The sequence below is a fragment of the Cryptomeria japonica genome, chromosome 10 (genome assembly GCF_030272615.1).
Source record: "Cryptomeria japonica chromosome 10, Sugi_1.0, whole genome shotgun sequence".
Classification (NCBI taxonomy): domain Eukaryota; kingdom Viridiplantae; phylum Streptophyta; class Pinopsida; order Cupressales; family Cupressaceae; genus Cryptomeria; species Cryptomeria japonica.
Genome location: NC_081414.1, coordinates 911,311,371 through 911,335,697, shown reverse-complemented (window position 1 = coordinate 911,335,697; position 24,327 = coordinate 911,311,371). Strand labels below are relative to the sequence as shown.

The 24,327-nt window shown below is 38.4% G+C and overlaps 1 protein-coding gene across 1 annotated transcript in view; it reads right to left on the bottom strand.

Moving 5' to 3' along the window:
• Positions 1-24,327, bottom strand: part of LOC131050652 (uncharacterized) — a 173,258-nt gene that overhangs the window by 25,716 nt on the left and 123,215 nt on the right. The gene's annotated exons all lie outside the window — the stretch shown is intronic.

Sequence of the window (24,327 nt, the reverse complement as noted above, 5' to 3'; positions counted from 1 at the left end):
GTCAGAAATATGTTTAAAATTTATTGATTAATGATTCAGTACCAGCAAATAGACCATGCTTATTTTTTATTTTACTACAAAAAATATGTAAAATTGCTTCTGTCCAAAATATTTGGAGGGATTGATGTGAAAAACATATACATTATTAACATATTCCTAGAGATATAGCAAAATTTCTTATTAAAAATCAAGAGAGGTGTGACAAACACATATTGGGTAAAAGTTGCTAATAAGAATTTTTCTGACCTTTGGAAATGCCTTAGGCATTTCTCTCTAAATACAACTAGCACAGCCTAAAACAAGAGCAATTAGGGACATGGCTAGCCAAATTTGTAAATAACACTAAGATATCTTAATAAATATGCAAGTAATTTATTACGTGATTTCTAAATGTTGAAGATTGGCAGCGTCGGTTATCACTTCCAGTCTAAGGAAGATGAAATGTTGATCAGATTCCTACAAGCTGACATAGATAACCTAAAGGTTGTGATAATTATTGTGATATAATAATTATATTGATAGGCATTATATTGGGATAATATTTGTGATAATATAATTATTATGACATAATAATATTAATATTATTATTATTATTATTATTATTGAGATTATATAATATAATATAATATAATTATCTTATATTATTGAAGATTATATTATATTATTATGATACAATAATATAATAATATAATTATGTTATATAATAACATAATATAATTATTAGGCCAAAAGTGGTGACCCTTAATGAAGGGACACCACCAACATATATATAATTGAAGTAATGAACACATACAACGTATGTATAGACAATATGTAGGTGAGCACCCAATTAACATATCTGATTGCTTACATCTCTGATCATCAAATTCAACATGGTATCAGAGCCAGGTCCAGACTAGGAGCCCCAAGCACACAAGAGGTGTGGCTTAAGGGGGGTTGTTGGTGGAAATAAGCCACACCCGAACCAACGATGGACGGGTGCAAGAGGGGCCAGTAGCTCAATGGTAGAGCACTCAAGTAGTGTATGGAAGGTCCTAGGTTCAAGTCCTAGCTGGTCCATGTCTCAACATGGTATCAGAGCCAAGTTGCGAAATTTGATCAGATTTGTTGAAGCAATCTAGACATCTCTTCATCTAAGTTGGAGCTTCTGTGGTGTTAGTTTCTTTCATCAAGTGGTAATCATGGATGTTTGGGAGTCATGGATGATACTCGAATTGTATCTTGGACCCTACATTAGACCTACATTCCATCATCCATGTGAAGGATTTTGAATGGCAGATTGGCATCCATCCATGACCCTCCCACCTGTGCCCTTGGTGATCAACAGACGGTGTTGTGCATCCACGCTGCGCATCTGACTGCTATTGTGTGCATTCACCCTCGACCCTCGACCCTCACCTTCATCTTTGTCATCGCTCATCCTCTAGGCGAGGTTTGCGTCTTAGCCGGCGGCTCTACGCAACAACGCATCACACCTCCTCCATGCAGGATACACAGAGAGGCGGAGGGGGTCTATGGGGGCTCCTCTGTGTGGCCTTTGCAGAGCGGCAATGAGCGAGGGTCTACAACACTCAAAAGAAACGCCTTGGCACGCATAGCCACCCTGCGGAAAACAAAAAGAAAAAAAAATCTCTCGGCCCGCCACAGGCAACGCAACACCCAGGGCTCCACGGCGGTCATGGGTCATGTTGTGACCTTTTCACACATCACCCCATTGCAAATGGGGACCCCCTACTTTTTAGGCCCTCCCGGTCTTTTGGCTTGCATTTTTGGGTCTTTTCGTAGCAGTCTCATCAGTCTCTCTCTAAGTTTGTGAGTGTTTGAGGGTCATATTGGTCAAGTATGCTTTTCGTTTGGGTGAATTTGATGAAGTCTAGGACTCGTTTTGCTAATTTTAGGGTTTCTGCCTTCAGTCCTAGATTTTAGGGATTTCTTTTAGGGTTTTGGAAAAACTGAACTGGGAACTGGGAACTGGGAACTGGAATCAGGACCCTTCAAGGAACCTCCCAATAAAATTTGAGAGAATTCTGAGCACTTACTATTTTTAGTAAGTTTCACTCCCTCCCGAATAGGTCTAATTTTGCCAAAAATCAAACTTACTATTTTTAGTAATTTCTAATTTTAGTAAGTTTCTGTTTTTAGTAAGTGTTTTCCTAACCTATTTTGTCCAAGCCCTAACATTTTGAAACACTTACTATTTGGGAAAATCTATTTTTGGCAGGTTCTTTACAGGAAAACACTGAAAAACTGAACATCCCTGAAGACGCTGAAGAGTGAACGTTCCTGAAGATAATTTCTAAATCCGGAAGAGTCAGAAGGCAGACAAGTTTGATCAAAAAAAAGGTTAAGTATGGAACTCATATTCTAGAAGAGGAAAGCACGCAAACTCATCCAAGTCTGGAAATTCACATCAATCCACCAATGTCATCCTAATCCGAAAATGGCCTGAAATTTCACTATCTGAAAATTATAAAGATCTTCCAAAATCCAGAATTTGCATTATGATTCTTAGGGACCTGAAACCACTCTCAAACATCTTGCCAATATATATGAAATATAACTTAAAGTATAAGAAAGGTCTTATACTTAAATGTTAAATTTCATATATATATTCTGGTAAAGGAAGATTCCTCCATGCTCAAAATTCCTTCCTCCTAGCAAAAATCTGCCCAAGACATTTGCATGGCGCCAAAGTAAGGTCAACGTGGAAAATAGAAAATATTGTGAATTCCATGACAAGGTAAAAAATCCGCCCAAGAATGTCATAGGGCGCCAGAATGAGGTGACCTTGGAATTCATTAAAATGCATTGAATCCTTGGCAAGCACAAAATTTTGCCCTACTCCTCAGGAGGGCGCCAAATGGAATTCATTGAAATTTCATATATATACATCACCTGAATTGGTAGAAAACATCAAATTCCTCTCCTTCATGGCCAAAATCCACCCAAAGCCAAGTGAGGGCGCCAAAATGGAGTCTCCTTGGAATGCATGAAATTTGATGAATTCCTTCCTCAAGCAAGAATGTCGCCCAAGCACTCAAGAGGGCGCCAAATTTGAAGTGTCATGGAAGGAAGGAAAAATAGAGAATTCCTTCCCCTAGGTAGATTTGCGCCCTAGCATGATGGAGGGCGCCAAAGTGGGGGTAGCATGGAAAGTGTGAAGAAAATCAAATTCCTCCTCCACTTGCAAATTTTGCCCAAGCATTGGTCAAAGCGCCAAAACCTAGTCAACATGGAGAGTGTTGAAATCATTGAATTCCATGGCAAGTGAAAAATGTCGCCCAAGCACTCAAGAAGGCGCCAAATTTGAAGGGTCAAGGATAGATAAAATTATGAATTCCTCCACCTAAGGGAAATTCCACCCAACACACAAGGAGGGCGCTAAAGAGGGGTAATGAAGGAAAATCCTCCAAATCATGAATTCCTCCTTCAATTCAAAAATCCGCCCAAGGAAATTGGCATGGCGCTAAAGGAAGGTCAACATGGAAGATGGAAGGAATTGTGAATTCCATGACAAGGTCAAAAATCCACCCCAAGCCAAGTCAAGGCGCCAAATGGAAGTAGGAATGGAAAGTATGAAAAAAGGATGAATTCCTTGCCTAATGAGAATTGTGCCCTAGGAAAGATTCAAACTCCAAAATTCCATTGTCATGGAAAATCAAAGAAAACCATAATGTAATGAAATCCACAGAGATGAGCCTCAAGACGACTAAGGCATGGAAGAAGTGCAAAATGATGAAATTCCACCGTACAAAGTGAATTCCCCCATGAATTCCATGCTTAAGCTGGAAAACTAAAAAAAATTGTCTAAGGCATGAAAATCCAAGGGTCGAGGAGGAATGAAAAGCAAAAAAATCCCCTCGAGAAATTTTTTGAAATTTCCATTTTTAGACACCAAATCTTATCAAAATCCAAGAAGTTTTGCAGATTTGGACTCTTGAGATAATTCTCTATCTCCTGGACCCAGGTCCTAAATTTTAGGAAAATTCCTAAAAAATAGGAAATGTGGCAAATTGGTCAAAAAGCTCCCTGCGGATGCGATGAATTCAAAGAGCACAAAAAAATTCCTTCCTCGAGAAAGAATTGTGCCCAAGAAAAAGAAATTCTTAAAAAATTGACTAAGTGATGGAAATTCCTTCCTTCACGACATAGTTCTTGGAAATCTAAGGCATGAAGATTTTCCTTCCTCAGGGGTAAGGAACAAATTTCTTTTCAAAGGAGAATTCTTTCACAACATGAATTCCATGCCGGAATGAATTGAAGGTGGAAAAAAAAAGGCAAGGAAGAAATCAAGGATGAATTGAACAAGAAATTTTCCCCCCAGGAAAAAATTTGAAAAATCCACTCTCGGGCATCAAGAATCATCCGAATTTCAAAATGATGGTAGACTTGGATTTGTGAGAGAATTCTCTCCCTCCTGGACCTGAAACCCTAATTTGTGGAGAATCCCTAAAAAATAGGAGATGATGAAAATTGATGAAAACCTTCTCCAAGCAAGGAAAGTTGAAGAGACTTCAAGAAAATTCTTCTTGAATCAAATTTTCTCTCTCCAACAATTCCAAATGTGCCGGAGTGGATATACGACAATGGGGTCCACTTGCATGGCGAGGATCTATTGAATGCATGGCAGTATGGTGGCACATTCATTGCCGGAATATTTGACGAAATGGCGACCCGGTCATTGCATGCTGAATTTATGGCACATTGTGCAAGAGCGGATATACGACAACGGGGTCCACTTGCATGGCGAGGATCTATTGAACGCATGGCAGTATGGTGGCGCATTCATTGCCGGAATATTTGACGAAATGGCGACCCAGTCATTGCATGTTGAATTTATGGCAGATTCCTTTTGCATGCAGCCACCGCATGTGGAAATGATGGAGCATTTATGACATAATGGGGTGATTTTTGCATGGATGAATATTCAACCCATGATGGGCGAATTTGAAAGAGGTGGTGCATTTAATGCTTTATGGGAGCCATTTTTGGCAAGATTGTAATTAATTGTATATGGGCTTTATGGGGTATTTATTGCTAATTCCCGCCTTGTTGCATCTTGAGTGGAGAATCTTTTGGGAAAACCCTAATTAGGGTTTTGCATGTAATCATGGCTTGAGGCCTATATAAAGGGGTGACCCCCTCATTTGTAAAAGGGGGGAGATTTGTATGAGATTGTTGTGATAAGTTTTTGAAATAATAACAGTGAAACATTGTTCTCTGATGGTGTCCACTTAAGTTATTTTCCAAAAGTTGCATGGTTTCACCTTCCTCACTTAGAGTAGAATTTTATTTTCTCACTTGTTAGATAAAGTGCTTTGATTTCAATAGAGAATGTAATGGTGTTCGATGAATTTTCATGGTTCATACTTTTTGCATCTTGCTGATTGTAAGTTGCAGTGTAAAGTTAGCTTGAACCCCCAAATTTGTGCTAAGTTCGATTGAGAATAGTTGTTTGGATTGCGTCGTGTTGGGTATTCAAATGCACATTCTCAATGTGAAAATCCTTCAACATACTCAAAAGATTGCACCGGTTCTTGCGGAGTTGTAGTTAAACTTGGCGAAGCACAGCTTGGTTGATTTGGAATTTGTCCACCAAAGCACTCTTCATCGTTATCATTGCCCTTGGGAGTAGATTTAGATCCTTCTAAACCCTTTTCCCCTTTACTTTCAATTCATTTTAGTCCATTCGAAGCAGCAGCATCGCAGAATTGCCATATCCGATGATGGAGTTCTAGCCACAACAAAGAAGTGAAAGAATGATGCAAACGTAAGGCCCCTTGGATTACCAACAATCACATCAGCCAACTGAGTCACGTCCGTAGCATAAAGGAACCTTGGAGTCGATTGTTTGAACTTCTTGCAATCTTAGCATGCAATCGCACTTTGATCAAGAGCGAGTGAAGTGACCATTAGGCAACTTTATTCTATGTTTGATGTAGTCATAAAAAACACGTCAACAGGTCATCCATGTCATGACATCCCTCAGCAGTGATAGAGATCGGATAGAGGTAGCAGCGGGGTGATCTACACAGAGCAACGAGCTCTCCTCCTGTTGATGTGTATTTTATACAGGACCAAACACAGAATAAAATACCCAGAGGTATCTTATCCTCTCTTGAGTAAAGTCTCTGAATGCTGAAGATATCGCAAAAAGGATCAATCGGAAGGACTTCAAGGTTCTGCTTTGTTGGATCTCTACTCGCGGATAACCACCAATGGTCGTTCTATTTACTGTTTTTTCAAGGGGCCTTACGTACTTTCAAAGAAAGCTTGCTCGTGCAACTACCTTCCCAATGAGGAAACAGGATTCTCCTGATACTAACAGATTTTCAAATAAGATCAATAGATAAAGGTTTCGAGGAAGAGATACTTAAACTAATCTTAAGAGTGACTTAATGAGGACTGGTCTTGATAAGATTTTACCAATTTCAGTATCGCCAAAAGATTACAACTCCACTGGAATTGGTGCGATCTTCTAAGGGGATTCAACGATTTTCAAATCACCAAGGAGATAGATACTATCAAGGAGATCCATATCAATACTTCTAATGATGATTGAACTCTTAATCAATCTTAATGTTTCCAATTGACACAAGGCTAGTGGTTTGGAATGTGAGTCTTATCGAAGATCAGGCACAACATTCATCCTTCAAACTTAAAATTTAAATGCTATCTCTACTAAGAGTGATTCAAGAAGATAAACAACCATGAAAGCAGCCACAAGGATTGCAACAAAACACCATAACTTCAATATTTCATTGATCTCATAGCCAAATAAACAACAATTGTTCAACTTTCTCTCTTCACTACTCAATTAGAAGTATATAGCACTCCAACTTTAAACTTGGTTCTCTCCAACTTTCTAATTTTTCTAACCCTTTTCTAACCCCTTAAAATGAAATGAGTGAGGGCTTATATAGCACTCTCAAATACAATGAACGGCCTGGATCAAAAGAAGATCGATGGCTGAGATTTTGACACCTAAACCCTAATTAGGGTTTGTTACAAAAAAAAAAGTCCCCATTTAGATAAACATTATCAATCCATAGCCGATAGGAATTGGCACAAATAACGAGGAGACATAGACCAATAGGAATTAAGTTGCCACATCATCTCATAATAACTTTTCATCTAGAACTTTGTTCCCCTTTCTATGCTCTTTTCTAGCATATTCAATGAATCTGGACGTGACCGCCTCAATCTCAGCAATGGGAATCTCAGGAATATTCTTCATTCGTTCTTCCAAGTGAAGAACTTGATCAAAGGCAGTGAGAAGAGTTGTCTCCCATCCAAGCTCCACCTCTTTTGTTTTCTCAATCAGGAACATAATAGCATGCATCTGATTTCGCTGCTCTTTGGTTACTGTGTTCTCTTTGCAAAAGATGATCCTGATCTTGTCTTCCAATTCTTGGATGTCTACATCCGTCTCGATCTCAATTCTTCTGCCAAGGATCGTACACAATACCTCAAATACCTTGTCTTGAATAGGGTGGATAGTTCCCTCAACTTGGCTGCACCTAGAACTGATATCTTCGAAAAGAACTTCCTTTATTTGGAGCAAAGTTAACCACTGCAGAAGACTATGGGCTTCTCCACTCATTATCTTCTCTTGTGCTAGAATTTGTCTTGGTGTCCTTCTTATCACTTGCAAGACCGGGATGACAACATCTCTAGTGTGAGCAAATGCATCCACAGTTACCAATAGATTATGGATACTCTCAAGAACTTGGATAGCACGGTGGACTGTCTTCATCATCCTTGTTGCAAATTCCATAGCTACCTTGTAAGATTCATCAATCCAAGAACTCATGAGTTGGACCAAGCTCTTTACCCTTTCCACTTCATTTATTGATTCAAGAGGAAGTGCATGCAAAGGAGATATTGCTGGATCCTGTCGTCTCAAAGGTTGATTAAGATGGCTAAAATAATTTCTCCAAGCACTGACCTCCTTTTCTAGTTTCTTATTCTTTTCCATTTCTTCTTTGAGTTTGTCATTAAGTGCTTTCAGTGAATCAGTTGCTTCTTCCATGGCTTGCACAGTGGTAAGTGGACCAAGATCAAATGTTTCCAGATCGTATTCTTCTGCTAAAATCTCATCTTCATACTTCTCTACCACTGGTGTAGCTATCTGCACTTTCCTAGAGCCTGTCTCATCTCTAATTACCTTTGACATCTTTGTGGCCTTCTTCTTTTCTATTTCTTCATGAGAATTTCCTATGAGGCTTTCCAAGTCAAATACTTGTTCTTCCTCTTCGACCACAACTACCCTTGTCAACCTCTCTTTTAGCCAATCTGGAATGATAGATCTCCTTTCTCTCACTTGTATTTCTTTAGGCAAAGGTCTATCTTCCCTGAAAGGAGATGTTGCTTCATCATCATTCTTTTCTTCTTGTTGCTCATTAGCACCAACCTGGGGAGATTGACTTGATGAATGCTGAGGCATCTGTCATTTTCCTTGTTTATCATTTTGTACCATGGATTCCATAGACTCATCAATTTCATACACTATCTGCCTCTGATCTTCTCCTTGACTTGCTTCCTTTTCATGCCTAGAAGATGTGCTTGGTGGGCGATCAGGATTCATTTTTTGCTTCTTCTTGGAAGGCTCTCTCTTCTCAGGTCCTTCTTTCCTCTTTGAACCTTTGGAATGAGAAGTATTCTCACTCACACTTGCCTCTCCTTCTTCTGGTCTTGTTTCCAAGGTGAATGTCATAGATACATTCTGCTCCTTCAACTTTTGATGTTGTATGTCCACCCATCTGCGAGTGCAAGATAAAACAGGAGCCATCAAAGCTCTTAGGTCTAAAACCTCGGGCTCATTCCAATCTACCTTCACTTCTTTATCTTCCTTCTCATAGGAGGATTGGAGGTATCTACCACTGTCTTGGGCTTGATCAGCTACTCTATAAATTTTGCATTTCCTGATGAGATCCAAGGGTAACCTGGAATGCATCTTTCTTTTGACCTCTACATCATCCTAGACATTCATCCAAAAGTCTTCCACTTGAAACTCATGTTTGTACATCTTCCCGACTGTCTCTTCTATATGACCATGAGGATCAAAATTCTCCCTTGAGGCAAAGGATGTGAATGAATATAGAGATAGTTCCTTCTCCGCATCTTCCACGGCCTGAGTATTAGGACACACTTCAACTGAATTCCCTAGTAGGATGGGTACGGGAATTCCATTTCCATGCTTGTGTCTTGATGCCTTTGCATAAGCTGCCAACTGCCTAGTCACCTCAAGTAGTATTATCCTGTCTGTAGGATATCTCGGCAACATGTAGGGAGGTGAAGGACATCCATGAACTCCGATGTATGTGAATTTTGGAAACTGAATCAACCATGCACCATGCTTCTTCACAAGCTCCTGTGCATCTAGAGACAGTCGATTGTGAATCCCTCCTTGCAATGTCCTGGTGATATACATCGTGAAGGTGTCATTGACTAGCTTGTAGTCACTTCCTAGTGGATGATGCAGTTGAACATAAGAATCACAAACTCTTATTTCTCCGGGTCCTCTTCCAACATCTCCTCTGTGAGGTAGTCCTACATACTCAAAACCTCTGATCAAGGCATATATAACATATGAACTCATGTGAAATGACTCGGTAGGCCTTAGTCTTCTCAATTGCACGTCTAGGGTGTTGCTAATGATTCTAGCCCAATTGAGCATTCCCTTTCCTTGGACGATCAGTTGTATGAAGAACATCCACTTGTCGAAGAAGAAAGCTTGAGAGGCACCCGTGGCCCGATTGAGCAAGGTTATCAAGTCCTTGAATTCTTCTTGGAAGTCGATTCTGTGTGGTGTATTGGGAATCTTGTTCAGGCGAGGTCTGCTCTTGAGTAGCCAATTCTTGTTAATGAAGTTCAAGCAGGAATCAAGATCATCCTCATAGATAGACCTAGCTCCTTCTAGACTTTTGTAGATCATGTCTCTATGTTCTGGGAGATGAAAGGCTTCACTTATAGCTTCCTCCAAAAGATAGGCTAAGATAGTTCCATCCTCGGCTACAATCGTCCTTGAGTGTGAATCATAGTACCAGGCACACTCGATCATCAACTCATGACACTTGACTGCGGGAGGGAAACCTGCAGCCTTGATGATGCCACTCTCAATTATCTTCTTTGCAACAGGTGATGGCTTGCCGATGTAGGGCTCCTCTCAAAACTTCTTCATATTGAAGTTTCCTAGGTTGGTGTCTTCGATATTGCTCCACTTGGACACGATCCTCGTCTCCAATTCATCATTCCTCTGATCCTCCTTGATGAGAGTCTGTCGAGTAGTGGATCCTCCGGCCTTGGGGGTCATCATTTGATACCTACACAAAAGCTTAAAGTTAGGGTTTGAGCATAATATCTTAGGGTATAGGATTTAAGACCTTTCAAGGAAATAACTAAATATTAATTTGAAAATGATATGATAAATCCTAGAATTATGAATTTTCAAATTAATATTAATTATGAATGGAAATCAGATTGCACAAGACTTAGATTTTCAAAGGATTGCTATGGAAATCAAACTAAAATCTTGAACAAACTTTCAAAAATCTGATTATTCATACCCATATGCGATGTTTTAACATATGCACGAACCTGTTGAACATATGTGCGAACCTGTGAACATATGCGCTAACCTGATTTATTTTCTGTCGTAAGTTTCTAAATATTTCGTCCAATTTAGGCATATTTAACATATGTGCGAACTTGTTGAACATATGTGCGAACCTGTTGAACATATGTGTGAACATGTTGAACATATGCGCGAACCTATTGACAAATGTGCTAATCTGTTGAACAGAAAAGCTAACTTGTTGAACAAAAGAGCTAACTTTTTGACAATAGCACGAACCTGCTGGGCAAATGCATGAACCTGTCTGATTTATGTGTTTTTCACAGTTTTGCTTATTTTAATTAATTTTCTCGAATTGATTTTTGTAGCAGAGGCTTTATTTGAGATCTGTTAATATTTTCCAAATTTGGCTTTTATCAGTTTGATGTATTTTGATGGTTTTACGTATATTTACTTCTCTACACCATCTTGGGTATTTTAGACTCTCTTCCATGTGGATAGGCCATGGATGATTGAGATAATTTCTATGTTGTTTTGGACCAGCAAGTGAGTAGGCCTTGTTGTGATGTTATCTTTTATTTGATGGCAGCATTTCATGGCTTGTTATGCCTTTGTTTATTGCTAGCCAAGAGGCTCGTTTTGTTATATTGATGTTGTTGTAGCCTTCCATATGTTGTAAGAGTATGTGTGGAAGTTTTTGGCTGCATTGAATATTATTCTCATGTATTTATGTTGGTAGAGCCTCTTGTGATTTATTGTTGGGCCATGTTAGGAGGAGTGGGCTTCCTTGTGATGACTGGGGTCACGAGAGATAGGCTTGCATGAGGTTCCTTGTAAGGATGCATGAAGTCTAGACCACCAGGGCACATTGGAGTTTTCCATGATTTGTAAACAAGTGATAACATTGAAAATGAATTAATTGGGATGGGTAATTATAACTCAATTAAACAAGATAATGAATAGTTTTGGAGCCTCATAGCTTAGTCCTAGGGAGGATGTTTTAGGATAACCATGAGAAGGCCGTGAAGACAGTAAGCTAATCTCCCTTAGTCTCTCATAGGTTGAGATGGCTCCACATGTCCATCAGGCTAGTGCCTTGTGTTATTATGTTATTATGTTATGAGGATGGCATGTGATGACACTCCACTCCTGCATGTGTTTCCCCTTTATGATTTATGATTATGCTTATTGGATGCATTTTTGTCCTGATGAGTTTTACGACTCTGGAAGTTTATTCTTGTGGTTCTGTGTGAGTTCTTGCTTGAGAGTCCTTGTGTGGTTAGTCTCATTGGTTATAGGTGCCAGCTTAGGTGTAGAGTGTGTGTTGGGACCTGTTGTGACGTATTCACACATCGCCCCATTGCAAATGGGGACCCTTACTTTTTTCCTTTCTAGGGTTTGCTTTCTAGCTTTTTAGGGTTTGTCTGTTAGCCTTTGCATGCTGAGTGTTGTCAGAGGGATCACTAGAATGGCAGGCTCTGCTTCAGCCAGGGTGAGTCCACGGGGCCCCAGAATTAGGGTTTCTTTGAGAGTCTTCCTTAGGGCCTAGTTTTGCTCTTGTTGCTAATTGTGTCTTGCTCAATGAGTGAGTATCATCCTTGAAGGTCTGAGCTAGGTCAAGTTGGTGAGTGATGAAGTCTGGAATGTCATCCTGATCTTCAAATGCCTTGAAATTTGGCCAAGTCTGGAATGTCTTCCTGATCCTGAAATTTGACTGTCTAGAAAACTGAAGAATCCTCCAAAAACTAGATTTTGCATTATAACTCCTGGAGGTCCGAAACCACTCTCAAACATCCTGACAGTATATATAGAATATAACTTAAAGTATAAGAAATATCTTTCTTCTTTCTTATACTTAAATGTTATATTCCATACATGAATCCTGACGAAGAGACCAAAATGTCAAATTTCGCTCCTGACCCTTCCAAAGGGTCCAGAGCAAAATTCTCAATAAGACATTCTACATTGCCCAAAGTCATGAACTAGCTCATTCCCAGGCATTTGTGAAGGCAAAACACTTCTTTGCAGTGAAGAAATGTGAAAATGAAGTTCGGATTTGAGCCCAAGGATGATTTTCGCTCCTGACCCTTCCAAAGGGTCCAGAGCAAAATTCCAAGAAGACACCAATTCTTCACCTTGTTTGCACTAAAAGTCTTGTTCCTTAGACATGTGGTGAAGGTTTTGATATGTTCTTGCCTAAGAAGTGTTTGAAAGCATTAAAGGATGAAGATTAGGACCCAAGACATGAATTTCGCTACTGACCCTTCCAAAGGGTCCAGAGCGAAATCCACTTTTCCTCCACTTTGTTCAAGGATATGACCAAGATTGTTGACTTTTGAGGCATAGTTGATAAAGTTTTGATGCATGTTTGCCTAAGAGAGGAGGTTGCAACTTTGAAATGGCGAAAATACACCTGGGAGGAGAATTTCGCTCCTGGCCCTTCCAAAGGGTCCAGAGCGAAATCCTCCATTTAGCCTTCTTTTGGCCTTAAAGACCTAGTTTGACCTTGCCTGGAGCCAGTTGGATGGTGGATTGTCTTGATTGCGATAGGAGGAAGTTGAATTGATCAAGTTTGAAGGAGAATGAGACAAACCTAGGTGAGAAACTAGCCAAGAATAGGGATTTCGCTCCTGACCCTTCCAAAGGGTCTAGAGCGAAATTCCCCTTAAACCTCAATTTCTCACTTGTCAAGACCAAATTCCTAGTTTCTAAGGCATGCTTGGAGGTGTTTTGAAATGTTCTAGCCTTAGGGGGTAATTAGAGTTGGGAAAGATGAAGGATTTTAGGCTAAAACAAGATTTTCGCTCCTGACCCTTCCAAAGGGTCCAGAGCGAAATTCTTGAAAACACTCATTTTCCCTTTAGTCAAAATCAACGGCCAGTAAAATCTCACGTTCCAGCAATATCCAAAGCAAATCAGACATTCAGGCAGTCAAACGTAAGTCCCCTTGTGATTCCAGCAAAATCACATCGTACTGCAAAGAGCTTATCCACACATAGAGAACCTACATATCAGAACCTTGGAGTTCCTCCGACTGATCCTTCGGCAAGATCTTCAGTAGTCGGGAAACTTTGTTCAAGAGAGGATAAGGTACCTTTAGGTATTTATTTTGTGTTTGGTCGTGTACAAAAGACACATCAACAGGACCTTGTGTCATCTCCTAGCACGGGGGGTGGTTCCTTTGGTTCCACATGGTCGGGTGGTTGGTGCTTTTAAACCATTGGGATGTTCCTAGCTTTGGATTCTTCTTGTGTGGTGAGGATGCTTCTTTAGATAGTTCATGGATAATAAGTACAAAAAGAATGTAAATGATGATGTGATTTATGTAATGAAATTCTTATGTAATGGTTGTAAAAGAAATCATGCTTATGAGAAATGATTATGTTGTTCTAGTTATAGTGATAGCTTTTGGTTATAGTATATGATTGTAATGATGAATCTTGAGTTGTATTGTAACGCATTTATATTAAATGAAATAGATGCACGAGATGTGAATAAGTATTGTGGGTTGGAATTAAATGATGCATTTGTATTCTTGATGAGCCATGTTAAAAGGAAGTAGTATAAATTTATGATAATGGTAATAGTTTAGAAATGATGTCTTTAATTAATTCTTTAAGTAGAAGAAATGCTATGCCTTGGTAGGTGTTGACGTGTATTTTGTACACTATCAAACACAGAATAAAATACCCAAGGGTACCTTATCCTCTCTTGAATAAAGCCTCTGATTGCTGAAGATATCGCGAAAAAGGATCAATCAGGATGACTCCAAGGTTCTTGTATGTAGGGTCTCTACGTGTGGATAAGCTCTCTGTGGTATGATGTGATTTGCTGAAATCACAAGGGGACTTACATTCGATGATTGAACGTCTGATCTGCTTTGAATATTGCTGGAACACAGGATTTCACTAGCTTTGATTTGCAAAAAAAGGAAACAAGACGAGGGCAAGGAGAGAATCTAATCCTAATACTAAGGAATGTAGGAGCAATGATTGATCTTTGATGAAATTCTAACTAAGTCTTGTTTTGACATCATAGGAACATCTCCACGAGGTTAGTGCGATCTTCGAAGGAAAGCTTTATGATGTTCAAATCATCACTGCAGGCATAGACACCATCAGGTTGATGCATATCAATGAAGAAGCGACAATTGAAGTTAAGCTTAAGCTGAATGATTCCAGTTGACTACGCAAGGCAAGTCTGCAATCAACAAACTGCTAGTAGTATGGATATACGAATTTCACCATCAATCAAGCACATTTCTTCCACTCGTCTAATCATAAAATCAAACATGAGAAGTATAAAGACCATGCAAATTGTCGAATCGACCCATAAATTTCACCATTTCTTCAATGAACTTACAAGTCTTTTACAACAACATCTTGGCAACAATCTTTGCCTTCTCTCTCTACTCTACTCTAATTGCTATTCTCTCTCTATCTTCTAACTGCTTCCAACTATTCCTAACTATTCTAACTATTGCTAAATTGCCTTTACAAAATGAAATGCCAGGGCTTATATAGTGCCCTCAATACAATTCGATAGCTTAGATCAATTCGAGATCAATGGCCAAGATTTTACAATGAAAACCCTAATTAGGGTTTGTTACAACCATTACATAACATTTAATGCTTGACCAATGATAAAATTGTATTGCTTGGACACATGTCCTCTCTAGAAAATTCCACCAATGGATAGCTGGGGTAGGTACATCGGATTTTGTGCCTCCTTCCATGAGTTAGGTACATTGAATCTGGACATGTTGAGGTGGACCACACTGACTGGAGGAGTGATGACTGGGATGCCACCTCATCTAACACTTGTAACTTGGTAGATATTCAACTTGATGTTGTTGAGAAGCTAGCTTTAATTAATTCATCTGGAACTATCTGCTTCTTCAACGAACCCTTGTTCTAACTTCTTGTGTCCTTGATTTGCAGGATGATTGTTGTACCTCGCCTTGGAACGCTGGATTGGAAGAGGTCGCCCTTGATGACGTTAGTCCAAAGAAGGCCGTCCTTGCCTATGCTAGGTTGGAGGAGGTCGCCCTTGTCCTTGCTTGATCGTCCTTGGAGGAGACCGTCCTTGATCTGGCTTGATTTTACAACTCTGGGATCTCCATTCGATGCCTACACAAAATATTAAAATTAGTAATATATCTTGAAATCTAAAAATTAAACTTTAAAAGGAAGATTCAAGATTTTAAATTAGGCAACCTCATGATAAATCTTGAGTTATCATTTCCTAATTTAGGATTTTCAAAGCAAAATTTAAATCTTCAAAAATGGTGCCAAGGTGATTACGCCATACCTCCACTTGGGAATTAATTCTAAAAAATGATGCAAAAATAGGAGAATTCGCTAGGCAAAATGTAGATCAAGACTCCCTTTAGCAAAATGCGCCCCCTTTAGCTTGGAAAAGAACTCCACCTTCCACTAGCTTCTTCAAGATCTGGAAATTCCCCTTCAAATGTCTTCAAAATCTGGAAATTATCCTCCAATCTAGCAAGAAATATGCCTCTCCCATAGCCTTCAAGATGAGTTTCGCCTTCCTTAGTCTCCACACTTGGTAGAAATTCGCTCCACACAAGCTAGATTTCGCACCTCCTTCCTTGCTTCTCCAAATCGCACTTGAAAGGATGATTGAATGATTTGAATTGTGAAACAACACCTCCAATATATAGAGCGCTCACCTTCCACTTACCCATGAGGCCGACCTTGCAAGTAAAGGCAAAAAAATAAATAAAATTAAAAAAAAAGAAGAGGCCGACTTGATAAAATGAATAAAAATAATACCTCAAGCGCTTCATCTTTTAATTTTAATTTAATAATAATTAATTTCAAATGCCTCAATAATTAAAATTTCGATTTTTTAAAGGCATAAATTAATTATTAAATGTTTTGCGCACTTATTAAATGTCAATTTAATTTCAAAAATATTTCAAGGTTTTATCGAAATTGGCATTTAATGTGTCATAGATGATATTGGCGCCTAGGCATGGCAAGATAATGGACATCAACAAGATCGCTCTGGTCCCTGGGAGAGGGACAGGAGCCCCCTTACACTTTAGCCTTGCAATTCTTGTTTTTCACGTTCAACACTTCATCCTGGACGTCCAAAATGGCATGTTACTTGAAACCTTGAGTTTGATCTATTCAATTTTTGGAACGAATGCTCCTTAGAACCATTTTCGCCCTGGTCCCTGGGAGAGGGACAGGAGCGATTTTGCATTTATAAGCTCACTTGTGTTTTGCTAGCTTCGAAAATTATCTTCAACGGATCGATTGCGTCTTCCTTCACCCACCTCAAACGCGAAACTTGCCTTCCTTTTGCCAAAAACTTGTCTTGAGGGAAAATCGCTCTGGTCCCTTGGAGAGGGACAGGAGCGCCCTGGCCTTTATGAGCTCATTTATGCCTTGTTAACTTTCAAAACTATCTTCAATGGGTTGATTACGTCCTCCTTCATGCCTTTGATGTCTCAATTTATCCAAACAAGGTCAGGAATGACTCCACTAAGCTTTTTCGCTCTGGACCCTTGGTGAGGGACATGAGCGATTCGCCTTGGACCCTTGGAGAGGGACAGGAGCACTTTTCGCTCTGGAACCTCAGTGAAGGTCAGGAGCGAAATTTGACTTTTCGAACTCTCTATCAGGACAATTTTAATGGAATATAACATTTAAGTATAAGTGACATTTCCTTCTTATACTTTAAGTTATATTCCATATATACTTTCAGGATGTTTGAGAGTGGTTTCAAACCTCCAGGAGTTATATTGCAAAATCTAGTTTTTTGAGGTTTTTCAGTTTCCAGACTTAGTCAAATTTCAGGATCAGGACATTCCAAACTTAGCCAAATTTCAGGATCAGGACATCACTCAAGCCGGACTTGCTATCCTATTGATCTCCCCGACAGCACTCAAAATGCAAAGGCTAACTAACAAAACCCTAAAAGACCTAGAAAACAAACCCTAAAAAGCAAAAAACATGGGTCCCCATTTGCAATGGGGCGATGTGTGAAAACGTCACAACAGTAGGATGTATGAGTATGAGTAATATTGGAAGATATCTTAGGACATGTTTATGAGTTGTGATTGAAGAATTTGAACTTATAGTATCATACTTCGTAGTCAGTGATCTAATGGTGGGATTGAAATCCAATAATGTTGGGGATGTAGTTGAATGTTCCTTATGAAAATATTGTATGGATGTTCTTAAAGAATGAATTACTAGTCTTATTAATGGAAATTACTAGTAAGTGTATGGTTAGACGGTAAATGAATGCTTGTCTTTTAGGAAAGGATTAGAATGTATCATGTGTTATGGTTTAAGATTATATATCCACTTGGTGGATGCTATTAGTTGTTATGGAATTAGGATATTGTATCTTAGTTTGTGTTGAGATGAATTACTGTAGTTACTTAATTTGTAATAAGATGATTGTTGGTTAATTGATATAGTGTAAGAGATTTTAGGAGTATAAAATGAGCTATGAGTTAAATGTTTAGGAAGACTGTGTGATTATTGCCTTTTGTACTTTAGGAATCATGATGAAGTAATAGGCATGCTAGGAGCATAGAAGCATAAATGATCATGTGGAAGTTAATTATAAATGGAAACTACGTTAATGCAATGTAAGGGTTAATCTTGGTATGTGAATGGTGATGTTAATAGTCGAAGGTTGGTTAATGGTAATAGGAACATTTGGACTTGGTGAATAAAATGAACCTAAGAGAAAAAGGGAAGTAGCTATGCATCGAAAGATAGAATCTCATATTAAATGAAAGATTAAGTAGGCTGCATATCATGAGTGTTAGGTATTGCTATGATGCACCCATGTGTGTATAATGATTAAGATTATGAGGTATTGATCTGGAAGAAAGTAAAAGCTTATTGCTTATGTAGGTAGACTAAGTAATGGCGTTGGGATACCCTAGGGAGTTAGTAATAATGATTTATTGTATTCCGCTTGCGTAATTGTTTGAATAGCTTGAGTGAAATTATTCTATGTTCATAACACTTAAATGTTGTTGTGTGCTTGCTGCATTGCTTAAGTGATGTTATGTGTTGTATTGTAAAAAAAAAAATTAAATTAGTGTGTATTTAGCTATATTTCTCTGGCGTATTTTGGCGGGCATTACATGTGACATGTGGCAGTATGTTTATCTCGAATTCGATCACGTCCAAGTCATCAGCATAGGTGGCAAATGAATTCTCCCAATCCAATTCTTGTTTCTAGAAGGCATCCCTAATGGAAAAGGAGGTGGCTGCCTTAGTCAAATGTTGCTTAAGGATCGATCCTATGAAAGTGAAGAATTTTCTTGAGCTTTGACCTTCATATTTTCCATGTTCATTTCATTTTCTCGAATTGCTTCTTTTCCAAGTGCATGAGCGGCCATAAGGAAAATCTTATTTTGAGTTTCTTTGATCATCTCTTCACTTTGAAACCATCAACCCTTACCTTTTCCAAAACTTCATTTCTTGCTATCAATGCCCAATACCACGTGTTAAAATCATAGATATCCCCAGCTACAATTACCTATCCATCTATTAATTCCTGCTTGGGAATTCCTTTCAACGCCTTCAAGCATGGGATTATTTTATCTTGAATATTTTGAAGATCCTCTCACATTTCTGCCATGTCTTGAACTCTAGATAGTAGTGAAGAATTTCCCCAGTGCCAATATCAATTCCTCTATGAATGTGACTACTTCATTATTGATGTTTGTCATTCATTCCTTAGTTTCTTTAGCTATCATCACCTTCATTTCTTCAAAGTCCCAATTGTTTCCTGTGGAAGAGTTAAGAGCGGAGGGGTTGTTGCATCTCCTTGAGCAATAGGATTGATCAAGTGCTGATATAATTCCTCAGCTGCTCATTTCTTTTTTAAATTCCTCTTTCTTTCCTATTTCTTTCTCTAGTCTTTTCTTGATTCTCTTAACTAGATCATCTAGTTCTTGAACTTCTTGCTCTTTAGTGGTTGGGCCCAAGTTGATAGTTGTTATTTCATAATCTCCGAGAGTAATATCTTCTATTGCCTTATCAACTTTTGGCACATCTACTTGAACTGAACGAAATCCTACATCATCCTTTTGGATCAAGGAATACTTCTTGGCTATTTTCTTTATTGTAACCTTTTCTAATCTGGTCAAGAAATTTGTTGTGTCATCTTCTTGCTAAATTTCAATAGGTGCTTTAACTTTCATCCTCTCTCTTAGCAAATCAGGAATTGTGGGTTGCTCAATACCTTCGTCTTCTTGATTGTTCTCATCACCTAGATTATCCTCAACTCCCCGAAGGGCGGAAATCATTCCCTCCTAAAATTCTCCATCTAGGATATCCATCTCATCATTTTCCAATTCTATTATTTCCGTATTTGAAACAAATGGTTGCTCTTGAACTTCCTATTGAATTGATTCCACGTTTCTTTCTTCACGAATTGAGGAAGGGATTTTCATCTCACCTAGTGGTTCATTCTCGGGAATTGATATATTATTCAAATTTCCAGCAGCTCCCTCTTTTACAATTTTCTTTCCTTTTAATTTTGCAAAACTTTCAGTTGTTTATTCTTTCAAGTGGTCCAACACTTTGAAATGCTTCATCATTATTGGAAGAATATGACTCCATAATGCCCATCGAATTGTAAGTAAGAGGCATATTTCTTCGTTTCAGCTCTTGGACTTGTTGATCAGCTCACCATTGTATATATTTAACAACTAGCCTCATCAGTGTGGCCAAATCTACAAGTTCAGGATTAGACCATCTTATTGTGGAAAGTGGTTAGTTCTCATCATATCGTGGTTGTGTATATTCTCCACCATCTTCTAACTAGTTAGGGACACGAAAAAGTTCAGTTGTCTTGATAAAACTCATAGATAATCTTGACCACATTCTTTCTCTGATGTCAAATTTATTCGTTGCATTGGCCCAAAAGTCTTCAAGATCCATTCTACATTTGTATTTTTCTCCATTCACTAATGCAATATAGTTATGAGGATAAAAATTAGCTCTGGATCATTAGAAGATAAACGGATACCACTGCATCTCTACCCTTGCACCTTCAACTACTTGTGTTGTTGAACAAGATTCTAGCATTTTTCCAATAGAAAATGGAAAAGGAATTCCAGCCTTGTTTTTTGTTCTCTGGAAGCTTTCGTATGTCTCTAACTATCTCAAAACTTCAAGCAGTGTCATTTTGTTGGTGGGATAAAGAGGAAGTCTGTAAGGACATCCAATAAATCCCCGAATTCTCAAATATGTGAATCTTAGATATTGAATAAACCAGGATCCAAATCTGCTTATCAAGTCGTTGGCTTCTTGAGTTAATCTCTGATGAGTTCCTCCTTGCAATATTCTAGTGATATACATCAAGAATGCATCATTTACTTGCTTGAAATGAGACTTCTCATGAAACTACAATTGAGGGTAACAATCATGTGCCTTGATTTGATTTTCACCACTACCCACTGTACCTCTACAAATCAATCATGTGTACTTATAATTTCTGGCAAGTAGGTAAATAATATAAGAACTCATGTAGAAACACTTTGTTCTTTCCAAGTTTCTTAATTGTTCATCTATAGCATTAATAATTATCCTAGCCCAATTGAAAATTTTAACTCCTGTAGTAATTTCATCAATGAAATAATACATCCAGGTTTCAAATGGCGCATCTTGAGCGCTACCCATTATTCTATTGAGTAGCAAGATAATATCTCCATAATCTTCTTAAAATTTGTGCGAAGAAATTTCTTTGACATCTTTTTGTAGGTAGGCCTTGTTTTCTCCAACCATAGCTTGTTGATAGTTGTTGCACAAGTTTCCAGTTGTGTTTCATAAAGCCTTGTGATTTCTTCTTTGGTTTTGAATGTGGTAGTATGGTAGTTGGGAATCCCAAATGCTTCTTGGATAGCAAGTTCTTCAAGATACGCCAACACTCTTCCATCAAGTGCAATAATCTGCCTTTCCTGGGCATTGTAGTGTATGGCACATTCTACAATTAATTCACTACACTCAACTGCCAGTGGAAATCCAGCTGCCTTGGACAATACCATTTCTCATCATCCTTCGAACCATTGTTGTAGGTAGATACCCGTCTTGCCCATACATCCTTCTCTTGAAGTCCTTGAAATCAATATGGCCAAGGTTGGAGTTTCTAACCTTCCTACATTTCGAAGTGATTTTAGATTTTGGTTGTGTTCCTTTGCTGGCACTTCATTTGAACTTTTCTTGAAAGTCCTCCTTGAGTGGTCATCTATTGCCTGAAAAAGACAAAAATTAAATTAATATCATTTTCAACATGCAAATTCTAAGTCCTATGGGAATTATTCCTAAGTTTGAACTTCGTTGTCTCAACTTTTCTCCTTCAGCCTGTCATAAGTTTAAAAATCTGTGGAAAAATCAGACTGTATGAAAAGAATTTTCTCTACACTAGTAAAATTTGTAAAAATTAGCCTTTGAGACAGAAGAAATGATGAAAAAATCAGTCTACAACGCAAATTCTGGACTGAAATTTTACTTTCAACTCTAAAATTTGATGGAAAATCTGTCTTCACTTCTGAAAGAAGATGAAATCATTTGGCCAATTCTTTCACAAAACTTAGAAATTTTCTTGTTGCTCTTCAAATATCTTCTTTCTTCTTGAATTTGATGGAGAGAGCTCTTCAATTTTGAACTTGAGAAGGAATGAAAATGAAATGATATGTTGAATTGAATATAAGGTTAAGAAGTTCGAACTTCTTTAGCATCTTTATGTTTTTCTTGTGGATTCAATGAACTTGGTCTCTTTCTCATCTTTCCTTGTTTTTCTCTCCTAAAGATGGCGACTTTATCCTTCTAGAAGATTCCCAAAAAAAATTCCATCCTTCTTCCTTAGCATGACTTGACACAACCAATTTTATCTTTATCTTGTCCATGTAGGTTGATGTGTTGGCAAGGAATCTTCCCTAGATTCTCTCTTCTTGGGCAAACTTGGCATGTGTTGAGAAATTTCCTAATTGTTGGGCGGATTTCATGTATTGCCAAGACATTTCCAACCTTTCCTAGGCAGGCTTGACCATGTCTCAAGACACTTTGCATTAGGCTTGGTGGACTTTAGCAGTGGTTAGGACATTTCATCACCTTGAGATGGCAAACTTAGGCATCCTCCAAGACATTTTCTTACCATGATGGGTGGATTTCATCATGTCTCAAGACGTTTCCTTACCTTGATGTGCGGACTTTATCATGGCTCGGGATGTTTTCTTCATGTGATAAGCGGACTATGCCATGTCTCAAGACATTTTATACAGGTGATGAGCAGACTTTGGCATGTCTCAAGACATTTTCTACAAGTGATAAGCGAACTTTGCCATGTCTCAAGACATTTCTACAACGTTGAGATGGCGGAGTTCATTTGCCAAGAAATTTTTCATGTTTACTTTGACATTGGAAATCCTTTTTCACTTTTTTTGTTTGAACACTTACTAAAATTTCTTGCTCCTCACCATGGATTCCTAGCATGTTCATTCTGGAACTTCTGGATCAACTTCTTGTCTAGAGAATTTTCTTGCTTTTCCATCTTGGAGATACAAACTTTTCATTTCGAAAACGTGAACCTCATTGTCATGACCTAAATGACCCAATCCTAGGTAAACATTAAAAAAATTGAAAAAAGCAAAAAGTAGGCGAAAAAGATGCTTCACCGATTGGTCCCAAAGTGCCAAAAATGAAAAAGGAAAAAAGCAAAATTCCACAAAAATAGGAAGTTGTCAGAATTGGCCCTAAATAGTTGTGTTTTTCATCCTTTGGCTTACCTTAGCACTTTTGAGATGTCAAAATACCCATTTGATCATGATTGGTCCAATCGACCTGAGGATTTTAGAAAAACTCTTTGGCGACCCAAAAACCCTAAAAAGCGAAAACAAACTAGGGGTCCCCATCTACAACGGGGCAATATGTGAAAAAGGTCACAACACCTCCCAAATGAGGTGACCCCAAATCAGCCACTAGGTGTAATAAAACCACATCATCTCACCAGCAATATTGTTGTAAGCAAAGAAAACCCAGCACTACCAAAAGCAGAAAAGACAAAAGCACAACCCCTGTTAGAAAGACAGCCAATTAGAAAAAGAAAAAGGCTATCACTAGAGGTTTGCATGAGATCACCATCCTCCATTTATGAGTGATTTTATTGCATAAAATACTAGTAACAAGCTATCCAATCAGCCCCACATAGAACTAATCATAAGCATCTATAGTAGTTCCTATCACAGCCTATCACCAAGGATACTACACAATACACAGCTCTTGTACCATTTATGAAGCAATCCATTTAAACAAAAAACTATCCTGTAACAACTTGATTTAGGCCTATAACACAGCTATAAGTCCAATCAATTTGAAACCAACAACCTTCCTGTAACAAACCTCTAAGAAAGCAAGTTGGTAAGATATCCACAGGACAACAACCCAGAACTCAAGAAAAACTGAAGAAATTACCTACTACTGTTTATGGTGACACTGGATTGCTTGTAGGCCCAGATGCTCCTGCATCAGTTATAATTAGTACCAGTGGGAGGTAGAGTGAATGATATATGGAAAGCAGTGGCTTTTTTCTGGCAGTGCCATTGAGATGTTGAATATTCTTCTTGTGCTGTGTAATACTCTAGGTTTTATAGGAGCGTGCTAGTTGATAGCCAGTAGAGGATTCAGTAGAAACATAATGAAAGTGATATATCCATGGAAAGGTATATTATTGCCATTTAATGACCATAT